This window comes from Lissotriton vulgaris, unplaced genomic scaffold (assembly GCF_964263255.1).
Source record: "Lissotriton vulgaris unplaced genomic scaffold, aLisVul1.2 SCAFFOLD_290, whole genome shotgun sequence".
Classification (NCBI taxonomy): domain Eukaryota; kingdom Metazoa; phylum Chordata; class Amphibia; order Caudata; family Salamandridae; genus Lissotriton; species Lissotriton vulgaris.
The window spans coordinates 1,125,463-1,138,616 of record NW_028242798.1 but is presented as its reverse complement, the minus strand read 5'-3'; positions in this window follow the sequence as shown (position 1 = coordinate 1,138,616).

Genomic DNA, 13,154 nt, shown 5'->3' with positions numbered 1-13,154 from the left:
ATTTTTCATCTTTCCATCGTTCTCTCTTTTTTCTTTCTCCTCCCTTTCTTTCTCCTTCCATGTCTTTCTTTCGTTCCTTCCTTCTTTCCCACTTTCTAGTTATTCCTTTTCTTTCCTCTCCAATTCTTTCCCCTTCTGTGTGGTTCTTCCTTCCTTTGTTTATGTCTTTCTTTCTTCTGAAAGGAATTTAGGTCAGAAAATAACACCCTATATACTGTGAGTCTCTGTAATGTCCTAACCCCTCCTAGCTTTGCTAGTTGAAGATGAAAAGGCTTTTGATAGAGTTAACTGGGCTGTTCTCTAGAATATGCTGGAAAAATAATCTTTTCCACAAAATGTTAATACCTGGGCAAGCCTTTTACTTTAATCATATGGAATTCTGATTATAAATGGGCAATGAAGTGAAGAATTCTGTGATTACAAGGGAACACGCCACGGTTGTCAAAAGTCCCCTCTGTCCGTCCCACTGTACTTAGAACCTCTGTAAATGGTCGAGTTAATTAATTCTGCCTTGCTTGTGGGAACTATGAAGGTAAAAGTCTAACTACATACAGACGATGTATTAATTTACTATGCCAACGAAATAGCCTTTGGTCGGTCCTCTAATGCATGACCGCAAGAGATTCATGCATGTCTTGGGGTATAAGGTAAATGAAAATAAAATCAAAAACATAGCCTGGATTATCCTTGCTAAATCCTAAATAGGGTATTTAAGGATTAAGATCATCCATGATATGGATGATTTAATAGAAGACAATTTCTATTGTAAATGGGCTGGGATTAAGAATGTATTGAACCTCAGGAAAAGCATCCCTCTCTTGATCACTGCTCGGGTTAATTTTGCCAAGATATTAGTTCTGCAAAATCGGTTATTCTTGTGTCAACATTTGTTCATGTACCACCCAACTTTGTTTTGTAAACTATAATGTGGCAAGCTAAAAATCGAGGCATCTCTAAGAAAAAAATATGCAGGGGGTTACAGTGAGCCGGCTGCCAGATTGGGCTTTCAGATGTATTACTAGGTTTCATGCTACATCTGATTCAGTTCCTCATGGTCCCCAAGAGGTATCTGAATTTTAACAAAAGAATCGGGCTTTAATGTCCCCTCTCTCTCTGGATGGGTTGCTCCCAAAGTACAGTCATTCAAAGTTTTTAAAAAACATTGGGTGTAAACTAATTTTAGATGCTGCACGAACTTGGTGTGATATCCAGAGACATTTGGGGCTTCCTCCTATATATGCTTTATCTCATATATGGCCTAGGCATCTATTTCATTTGTTTTAGATCCCCATTGGCTCACCCTTAAGTAATGAAGCTTGTGTTGTAAGTGATATGTTGGATGAGCTGAGGATCTAAATCTAGGACAAATACACATTTTACTTTTTAGAATAAGATTAAACTAAGGCAACAATTGGAATTAAGCAAATTAAGGTTGAACAAATAAATCCATCACATTCTTTTTTCATCGCTATCTGTAACTCCAAATATTTTGCAAGAATAATCTCTCAATATTATTATAAAATTCAAGAATTCAAGATTACCCTGAGTCCTCTTGGGAGGAAGCTGTAATACTTTGCGATGGTTTAAAGATAATGTATATGTTTTCTAGGTCCCATGCACAGAAGCATTAGCCTTGAATTATTATACGTTCTCTACAGTGACGTATAGGAGATTATTCTTCTGAATAATTCAGCAATCATGTATGACACCATTTCAGATCAATGAGATATTCAAATGGAATGGCGATAATTGTCTTCATTGGGGTTTAACAAAGTCTGAGCATCGTCATACATCTGTGCAATGTTCAAAAAGTAAAAGAATTTGTCTCAAACTAAAAAAAACAAATCAAGGATAAATCTGATACGACCATGATTAGGAAGCCAAGGTGTAGCTGTTTAGTTTAAATACAGGTTTTAATGTTCTCCATTTTGTTGTAGGCATGTCCGTATTATTAGTGACTGCAGAGCTTAAACTTATTTTTGATCAACATTTGGAATCTGCTAACCTTCCTAATATGACACACTACATGAATGCAACAATACATCTTGTATGACATGAACTAGCATTAGCAAGGTTCTTCCTCCATTACCAGGAAACAAAGGATGTATTGAAATGACAGGCCTGAGCTAAATAATAACAGATAGTAAGAGAGTGCTCAGGTCGCATGGAAAGTATTGAGAGCTGCACGTTTTCAAATCTGAAGGCACCCAGTGAAACAGGTTTATTTTTATCCAATCTTGGAGTACGAAGATTTGAAGGCTATTTTGAGGTGTTAGAAACACACTGTCCAGTGTTCTAAGGTCTAGGGGCGTATCCCTTATTTCTATGAAGATTCCAAAAACCAAAAGAAATAAGAACCGGGGCCTGAAGCAACAAGTGATGGAATGTCACAAATATCTGAGCTGACGCTGGGCAAGTTACATCCTCCTCGCTTTTAAGAAGACCAACTCCATTTTATGGTATATGTCCTAACTGCTTTATATATTATGCTGGCCACCATTTTAACAGGCTTTTCAGACAAAGCCTTTCTGCAACTTGTCCAGTGTTTTTATATGACTGATTGGGTGTTTTTAACAAGAAAATAGGTTTGCTATCTTTCAACTTGTTTGAAGGTGTCTTATTACTAGGGGTAAGTATGCACCTACAATTAGCAATAAGGCCATCAACACAATATAAGGCCCAAACAAGGTCTCAATAGACTTTTCTCTTGCTCAACCCTTGGTAATGGAAATGAGCAGACAGGCTTGACTTAGGAGACAGGGTGTAAAGCATTTAACAACACCAATACATTAGATAAGTAAGACCCAACACACAATAAAAATCCACCACCAATTTATAAAAATAGGAAATATGTTTATGGTTTAAATGACACTAAAACAACAAAAAACAATGTAGGGAGCCAGAGATGTGAATTTATAAAGAATAAACACTTTCTAGTGCTTAAAAAACAATTGTGCCAAATTGGGATATGTAGTCGCGCTTGACCAGGACAAAGTCAAAGTTTCAGCCCGACCACAATGAAGCCCTGGTCGGTTACCCTAATTGGGAGGCCTCAGTCAACATTTTACCTTCGCACTTAGAACCTTTCTAGAGCATTTTCTCTCTACAGTGAGTGGGCTTCTCCAGCAGGCCGGATTCACAGCAGTTTCATTGGCTTAGTTCAGCGGGAGCCCCGATCAACTCCTGGAAGTCTTGAGCTCTGGATCTTTCAACAGAAGAAACCTGAAATCCAGGCCGGATCGCGATGCAACTTAGTCGGATTGTCTCTCAACGTCAGATCGGTCACTTTATAGAGCTTTTTCACAATTTTTTTCAAAAGTTCTCCAAACATCAAGAGGTGCTTCCTAAACTTCCTTTTGGGGGTTCAAATTGTCCACAAACAAAATCCAAGGTTTCTCCTCTGTAGCTGGGACTACCATTCTCACAATACACCTGGCCAAATCCTTTAAAGTCCAGCTGAAGGCGGTCAGCTGGATTCTTCTTGCTGGAGATGATGCAGGTGGAACTCTTGAGGTTCCGTGACGATTGTAAGTGGTGTTTTTGACTCGCACGAATATGGTCGAGTCTGGTATCTATGGACTGCAAATGACGAGTTTAGTGGGAGTACGCGTTTTCGCTGTACTAGCCTAATCCGTTCGTTTGTTTCGTGGGTTTCTACATCTGAGCCCACGGGTTCCATCTTAGATACGGCATCCATTTTGTTTCTTGCCCTCAAGTAGCCAGCGAACGGACGCTGTCCGCTTCGCGACCCTGGGATTCCCAAAAATCTTGCGGAAGACACGTTTCTTTTGAAAGTGTCTTTATGATGAGGGGGATGACACTGTAAGGCAGATGGCCCCGCTCGAGGCACATCTTGCCGTGTCGCTCTATTGTCTCAGCCGTGCATCTCATTAGGCACGTCCCTTTGATGCCTGTAGCTCGTGTTTCCCGATACCACCCCTTTTACACCCTTTTCGATCTCCCCACTGTTTCTGTCTTCCTCTGCACCTGTTTTCTGTTCCTTCTTCGATCTGTTTATTGCCAATTGGAACGTACTAATGGTGGGAAGATGGGTTTTACAGTTGGGGACTACCAAATGTTTCCGTACTTATGTTCCGGGCCCTGCATACATCAAAGCAACCCCACTTGGAGATTACGATGGGAACCGAGTTGTAAACCTTTGTGTACAATGTTAACCTATGAGAGAAATGTGTATAAAAGGAGCGACCCGCAGTAGCAATTCGAAGCAGGCTCCGTGAACTTACATGATTTGTACTTCTCGTGACTTCTGTGTTCCCTGCAGTAATAAACCTCGAATCTTTGACGCCGAAGGAAGTGTCCCGTGTCTCTGTCATTTGTACGCCGGAACAGGTTACCCATGAAGGTTTTAGGTGTTATCCCTTGCACCGCTGGGTCTTAGCAGAACCCAGTCCTTCAGTTGGCGCCCAACATGGGGCTGCATCAGTGGTACCGGTCCAAGCCCGACGATCGTGAGGAACTTCGTGTGAAATCTCCGAGGGAAGGTGCACCCCGCTTCATCGATCCTGTTGTCGAAATGAGTGGCCCGACGACTTTTCCCGCGAAGATTCCCGCCTCCTGACGGCTGCGACGGACTGCTGCCCTGACTGTAGACCTGTTTTGGCGCCTGGCGTAGACCTTGGTACAGCGAGACGATTGACGGGCCTTCCTGGTGACGCCATCGATCGTTGAGTTAAGTATTTGTGGGTCGCTCCCAGAGTTCTTAGTTGTGGTTGCTTAGTTGTTGCATGGTTCCATTGCATTTGTGGTTCTTAGTACTTGGTTCTTTGTTGTGATATTTGACGTCTGCAGTCGCCAAAAACCGAGGGTTTTTGCTCTTCGCAGGGACTTGGTAAATCCCGTAACCCTTGAAGTTTGTGAAACTCGGCTAGTGTGCAAGATGCCTGGTCGCAGTACTTTGTTCAGTTGTTTTAGATGTTGTGGTACGGATTCCCGACTGGAGGACTCGTGTCCGATACCTCCGGTTGGAACTCCAACTTACGAGCTCTATAGTAAGCACGGGTTAGGTCCGATCACCTTTAATGAATATTGGATTCGCTATACTAAAAAGGATGGTGTCCTTAGTTGGCCACCTCATGGTAGCTTCGAGACCCCAATTCTAGATAATCTTGAGGCTAAATTGTTTAAAAGAAAATCAAGGCCGGCCATGTTTGATGCCTTTCGGTTGTGGCGTAAGGAAGCCAAACAGAGAGAAATCAGACAGATTAAACGTACTCAGAGAGATGGAGTTGTTACTACGGTAAGAAAAGCAGAGCAGTTTCAGTGAGATAAGGAGGAAAAGGAAAAGGAAGTTTTCGACAGATTGCAATGTATGTCTGTAGATAAGTGCTATCCCGCTTTACCGGCGGATACAGATAAAAAGGAGGAAGGTACAGAGGACCCTTTAATGTCTTATCTTATGAAATCACCACCTCCGTATGTACAGGGTACTGCTACTCCTGTGATTCCCCCTGTTCCTGCTCCCCAACCAGCTCCTATCCCTGTACTTCCAGCTGTCCCTGCTCCTATACCTACTTCTGTCCCTACTGCTCCTCCGCTTGTACTTCCTCATACTCCTGCTCCCGCTGCCTCTACTGTTCTGGTTTCTCCTGCTGCTCCCTCTGTTTCTGGTACTTCTATTGTTACCCCTTTGGGTTACTCTTTGTCTCCGTCTGTTCGACGTCGTACCCCCTCTGTAGCTGCTAACTTCTTTAATTCTCTTGGACCTATTCTTGAGTCCGCTGGTTCGGACGGTCCTCAAAGACGAAGTCAGCTTCCTGGTGGTAGGGAGCGTGACTCATTGTATAATATGGCTATGGGTTGGATGAAATACCCCTTTCGAAATCCTCCTCGTGTAGTGTTAGATACGTTTTGCCAATTCAACATACCGACACAAAGGTTCGTGTTCGAAGAGATGTGCAAGGCTTTACGTGACCTAATATCGGCTGACGCATCTGATGAGGTATTGACTGCTCTGACTAACCTACAGCTCCAGTTTGCGAGCGGAATGTTGGTGGGCACCAATGTTCGACGTGCTGTTGAGCAATTATTGTCTTTTCGTCCTTCTACGATGCCTCGAGGGATCGCTTGCAGCGCCTGGTCAGTATCCCATGCGCGAAGTTCCACCGGTGTGGATGCCAGGTAACGCTAACGCTGCTCCACCGATTCTGCCACACTTTCAAAGAGTGTGGATACATCTCCCGTGGAAACGATCAGAAGTTTTGCAGGTGAAGCAATCTTTGCCTGATCCTCGCAAAAATCCTGTAGGATACTACAAAGAATTATCGCAGCTCGTAGATGCTACGATAATGAATCTTGCCGATATCGATATGCTGTTCGGTAATGTCGTATCGCAACCGGTATGGGCAAAGATTCGTCAGGAAAATCATGCGGCAGAATTAGGTGGTGACTGGCCTGCTCTTGTGGCAGCAGACACCCGTCAAATTGGTGGGGCTAAGCCTGAACAATTGATTACGGATCTTCCTCAGAGAATTATCACCCTTATGAAAACACTTATGCCAGCCATGAAGGTGAATTGGGACAAACTGTCCGCTTGCAAGCAAAAGAAGGATGAGAGTGTCTCTGATTTCTTTACAAGATTTGAGGAGGCATTCATTGATCATAGTCGTCAGGATATGGATACTGAGGGTGGACAGCGATTGTTTGTGGATAAGTTTGTCTCAAATTTGCTGCCTGACTTAAGCAACAAATTGCGTAATTCAGAAAGTGCTTGGGCTGTTTCTACTTCTGCTCAAATATTGGCCACAGCACAATATTATGAGAACAGAGAGAAAGAAGAGAATGATCGCGCCGATAAAAAGACGAAAGAGCTCAAAACAAAAGTGTTGTTGCAGCAAGCGTATCCTCCACGTTCGAATCAGACCGATTCACAACAGCGGAATAGACCACAGTCTCAGTCGAACAGATCGCAATCTCGGAATGACTCCTTTTCTGATAGATCTTCGTTAGGGTACAATCAGTGTGCCTATTGTCGGAACGAGGGTCATCTGAAATTCGATTGTCCGGTTTTGCGTGATCGAAACAGCGGTAATTCTTCTAGAGGAGGTCGTAGTGGCCCCCAACAAGCATCACGTGGTAGAGGTCGTGGTGTTCAAACTGACCGTTCCAATGATTCTTCCGATTCTAACAATTGCTTCGATCAGCGTGGATCCTCACAAAGCAGATCTGCTCAGTATAATGTAGACGATTATTACGTTGATCACAATGTTGACGATAGTAATTACTAGGACAGCCATGTACAAAGAGAGGGAGTAGCATCAGTTCCGGTTGATCAGAGAGGGCCTTACGTCGCAGTTGCCACCTCGGGCGTCGTTGAGCCTTTTCTGTTGGACACTGGTGCAGCGAAAAGTTCCATCATGCATTCGAAACTCCCTGGCGCACCTTTGTCTGGCTTAACAAATGTTTCCGTTGGATTCTCTGGCGCCCCTGTTAGCAATCCGGTTTCGTGCCCTTTGCCCCTTTCAATTGGGCCTCGTGAGCTGCAAGCTCCGTTGATTTCGACCACTGGTTGTGGTGAAAATCTTTTGGGCCTGGATTTGTTAAAACGTCTGTATGCGACTTTGTATTGTTCTCCTGCGGGAGTTAAGCTTACGTTGGGTGAGAGGGTTATCTCTCCTATGTACTTATCTCTTGATAAGCTTCCACCGGAATTGAGCTCGCTTCCTGCATCTTTGTGGGCAACAGGTCCCAATGACGTGGGCCTGCTTGACATCTCCCCTTACGTTGTTCACTTGAAATCTAATGTGCGTTTGCCACGCATTCCCCAGTATTGTATCTCCCTTGATGGTGAATGGGCACTGTTAGCCATCATCTATGATTTGATTGAGAAAGACGTTATCGAGGAGACACGGGGAAACGTGTGCAATAGCCCTGTACTTCCCATTTTGAAGCGCACTGATCCATCGAAACCCCCTGTTTATCGTTTTGTCATCGATTTACGGGAGGTGAATAAAATTGTGGTTCCTCAGTTCCCTGTGGTGCCCGACATCACGGCACTACTCACTCTGATTCCAGCCTCTGTATCTTGGTTCTCCGTGATCGATCTGAAAAATGCGTTTTTCAGCATACCGATTGCTGAGCAGAGTAGAGATCTTTTCGGTTTCTCTCTTGGTGGTCGCAGCTTCAGGTTTAAACGTGCTCCTCAGGGCTACTGTGAAAGTCCATCGATATACAGTCAAGCCTTGAAGGGCCAACTTGATGCATTTGTGTTGCCGGCTGGTGCAGCCTTAATCCAATACGTCGATGACTTATTGGTGGCTGCAGACACTCAGGACATTTGCAAAACTGCCACGGTGTCGTTGTTGCAACATCTCTGTGACTTACATCACAAGGTGTCACCTTCTAAGCTACAGTATTGTTGTCAAGAAGTAACCTATCTAGGTCACTTATTGTCAAAGGAGGGAAGAAGGTTGACCCCAGAGAGAATTGCAGCGATTGCTCGAATGACTGTGCCAACAACTCAGAGAGATGTGCGTGCCTTTTTAGGTATCACGTCATACTGCTGGCAATGGATCCCAAATTTTTCATTGTTAGCGAAACCATTGGTGGCTCTTACGTGCAAGGATGTTCCAACTCCTTTACCATGGACGGAAGAATGTCAGAAAAGTTTTTCTGAACTGCGTGACGCGTTATGTTCGGCTCCTGTGTTAGGTACCCCTGACTACAGTAAGCCGTTTACACTATACGTTCACGAAAGGGAAGGTTGTGCGTTGAGTGTTTTGACGCAACAATTCGGTGGTAAGCAGCGTCCATGTGCATATTTTTCCTCGACCTTGGACCCAGTAGCTAGAGCATTGCCGAGTTGTCTGAGGGCAACAGCGGCAGCTGCGGTGTCCATCCGACAATCTGCAGGATTGGTCATGGATAATATGCTTACGGTGCTGGTTCCGCATGCAGTTGACACTCTCTTGAATCGTACTAAAACTCAGCACTTGACGAGTGCAAGGTTGTCTGGGTATGAATTGACGCTTTTGGCAAGTCACATTCAAATAAAACGCTGTAACGTCCTGAACCCGGGGACTTTGTTACCAATCAGTATGGAATCAGATGAAGTAGCAGCTCACGACTGCTACTTACGAACCGAAGAGGAAACCAAAGGTCGTGTAGACCTGAAAAATACTCCCTTGGATAATCCCGATGGGACTCTGTATGTGGACGGGTCGTGTTTTAAATTGCCGAACGGTGATGTAACGACCGCGTATGCTGTAGTGACATTGAGTACGGTTGTGGAAGCTGCAAGATTGAATCAGAGTTCTGCTCAGGCTGCAGAACTGATTGCTTTGACTAGAGCGTGTGTGTTGTCAAAAGGGAAACGGGTGAATGTGTTTACCGACAGCCAATACGCTTTTGGCGTCGCGCATAGCTTCGGACAATTGTGGCGAGAGAGAGGTTTCATGACGTCGCATGGCACTAAGATTCAGCATGGACAGCTTGTGAATGATCTTTTGGATGCACTTACATTGCCTGAGCAGGTGGCGATTGTTAAATGTAGCGCGCATCGTAAGGTGACGGATGATGTTGGCCGTGGGAATGCGTTTGCGGATGAGACTGCTAAGGAGACTGCCCGGAACCTTAGTACGAGGATGTATGTGACGAGTTCGGTTAGGTGGCCTACAGAGACTGGTATGTGTGAGGACACCATCGAGAGTGTGAAATCGATTCAGAATGAAGCCACCGAAACTGAAAAGACGAAGTGGAAAGAGAGTACGGGAAAGCTGGATGTGAATGGTTGTTGGATTGATTTGTCGGAGCATAAGAGATGGATGTTGCCAGATGCGTATGTGCTAGCTGTTGTGACGATGGCACACGGGTTAGCACATACTAGTGCGAAAGGTATCTGCAGGTTGTTGTCCCCTGTATGGAAGAATGACGGTATTACTAAATGTGCTGAGAGATTGGTCAAGAATTGTATGGTATGTATGATGTACAACCCTGGAAAAGGAACCCCCACACCTCCTGGCCATTTTGCTCCCCCTTCATGTCCCTTTGAAGTCATTCAGCTAGACTTCATCCATATGGAGAGATGCAATAACCTGAAAGACGTTTTAGTTGTGGTTTGCGCATTCTCCCGATGGATTGAAGCCTACCCTCTCAAAGACAATACTGCTCTGTCCACTGCGAAAATCCTACTGAAGGAATACTTTCCTCGGTATGGAATGCCACGGATTGTATGGTCAGATAACGGAAGTGAGTTTGTGGGGAGTGTGATGAAGAATGTGTGTAAGGGCCTTGGAATTACTCAAAAGTTCCATAGCGCAAATCATCCTCAGTCAGCGGGTTTGGTCGAGGGTTATAATGGCACGCTCAAACTAAAGTTGGCGAAGATTCAGGCCACTACTGGTCTTTCATGGCCTGACGCTTTGCCTCTAGCTCTGTTGTCAACAAGGGCGACTGTACACTCCCGAGTAGGGCTCAGTCCCTACGAAATAGTGTTTGGCCGTCCCGCGAATGTTTGGGGGGTCCCTAGACCAAGTGTGTTTTCAGACCTTGAATATCCAATGTTGATCGATTATCTTCATGATCTGACTACTAAACTGAGGTTAATTCACCAACAGGTCTTTGAAGCACTGCCGACGCAGACGGAGGGTCCAGGCCACCAGCTACAGCCCGGAGACTGGGTGGTGACGAGGAACTTTGGAAGGAAACGCAACCTCGAACCTCGCTTTACTGGACCCTACCAAGTACTCCTTGCCACGAGAACTGCTGTTCGTTTGGAAGGACGAAAGCACTGGGTGCATGCCACCCATACCAAAAAGGTTCCGATACCTTTACCAGCGGACTCGTGGGTGAGGAAGGGCATTTCCTCGTCTGAGACTGAAGCATCGCAGACCTTTGTACCTTTCAGCGACGCTCAACTTATTGGAGAATCCTCGGGGCAGCAGAAAGACATTATTGAACATTTGCCATCACGAGATTCAAGATCAGAGCATTTGACTGATCAACAGAACTCTGTTCCCTCATCAGATCCATTGTTTGACGAACAGACACGTCCTGGGAGAAGCCGCTACTCTTTGCGATCTAATACCAAGGACAAATAAATTTTCGTTTCTGTCCCTCGACATCTACGTTACCCCTTTTGCCATGATCAGTCTAAACACACGTACAACTGTGATTCTTGTAAATATTGAGTTTTTCCATATGTGTTTTTGTTTCCACAGCTGAGAGACTTTGTATATATTTGTGAATTAGAATACCTTACATCCAGGTGAGCCGTAGGGCCGCGCGTGTACTTCCTTCTGGTTAGTAGGTCCAGCCATTAGGTCAGAGACCGTCAGTTCCTGGGAACTCCTGGGGATTGACCATTGCTACACAGAACGAAGTGCGTCAAGAAACGTTGTGGACGGTTTTAGGGGATGGCATTTTCAAAGCTGATGGATTTGGAAAAAGCTCAGGCGCAAAGATTCAAACTGCAACAGATTACTCGTACCAACTGCTTTATGTTTCAGGTGTTCCTTCTGTTTCTAATTGTTTCTTCGTTATTGGCGGGTGGGGTGAATTATATGATACAGTACTTCCTACCTTCTGCCATACCTACTCCTACTTCTGAACCTAAAACTACCTCCAATGTGTCCCCTCATTCCTTCCATATCCTACCCCAACACGAACAGGCTAGACGTGCGGAATTCAGAAACAATTCCTTCATTCAGCTCCTTTCTCAGCATCAGTTAGTGGTTAATACTACTAATTGTTGGGTGTGTGGGTTAATGCCACATACCACAGATAAAGGAATTCCATATCTGGTCCTTCCTTATAGCTCCCAGGGTTCAGCTCGAGCATTCCAAACAATGTTTCGAAGTGCACTAGATTCCTACCCCAATCGAGAGCCACGTCCTCCGCACTTTGGTCCAGGTCCGTACCACAAGCCTTTGGCTAAAGCGATCGCTGATTTAGATAGGGATATCTATGAGCCGTCGCTCATCCCAGAGGAAGAGGTGCGAGCCTATAGGGATCTGAGTGAGGCTGAGTATAGTGTGCTCATGGGTGAAAGACAGCTTAAGAGCTCGTCGCCAATATGGATCGTACCCCACCTTGGTAATTTCTGTCTAAAAGGTCGTGGCCGAAGATCGAGAGCATACCTTGGAGAGAGTGCTTGCTCCGAGACTTATGTCTTACCGATGCTCTCTACCCCTGTGTTTCTGACTGCCAAGGGTACGTACTTTGTCTGTCATGATCGTGCGTATACGTGGTTGCCCTCCGACTTTGCGGGCACATGTTATATTGCAAATTTGTTGCCTCCGACGTTCACCGTTGATGCAGACTACCACAAGACTAGAGTTGTGAGGGGCGTGATTAGCGAAGAGGACACTGCCGGTCAAGAGGCAGGAGACTTTTTCAAGGGTTTTCTTTCCGTTTTGGGGACCTATGGTTAATAGTAGGAACCTGAGACAGTTGACTCGAGTGGTGGAATCGACAGCTAATATTACTGCCAGTGCCCTTGGTAATATCACCGCAGAAATTCAGGCGGATAGGCTCATGACGTTACAAAACCGGATGGTTTTAGACGTTGTTTTAGCAGATCGAGGTGGAGTATGTAAGGTGATCCATTCGAGCTGCTGTATTTTCATTCCAGATAACGCTCCGACTGTCTATCAAGCCATCTCAAAGTTGCATAAGATCTCTGAGTCCATACACGTGGATGTAGGGGATTGGACGCTACTTGGGTGGTTTTGGGGCTTGATGTCGACTTGGGGTTGGAAAATTCTGATGATCATCGGGGTTGTTGCAGCGTTTCTGTTCACGTGTTGCCTTTGTGTGCAGTGTGGTCCTGCCTTATGTGGCCTCTGCGCTACGACGTGTATAAGACAGCCGCCTGTTACCAAAGGAGCTCAGATGGATAGAATGATGTTGCAGCAGCATCTAGATGGTCTGATGAATATCGAGTATGATTCCGACTAGTGCTTGCCTACATGAGGGCAAAAGGAGCGTCTGAGGTTCCGTGACGATTGTAAGTGGTGTTTTTGACTCGCACGAATATGGTCGAGTCTGGTATCTATGGACCGCAAATGACGAGTTTAGTGGGAGTACGCGTTTTCGCTGTACTAGCCTAATCCGTTCGTTTGTTTCGTGGGTTTCTACATCTGAGCCCACGGGTTCCATCTTAGATACGGCATCCATTTTGTTTCTTGCCCTCAAGTAGC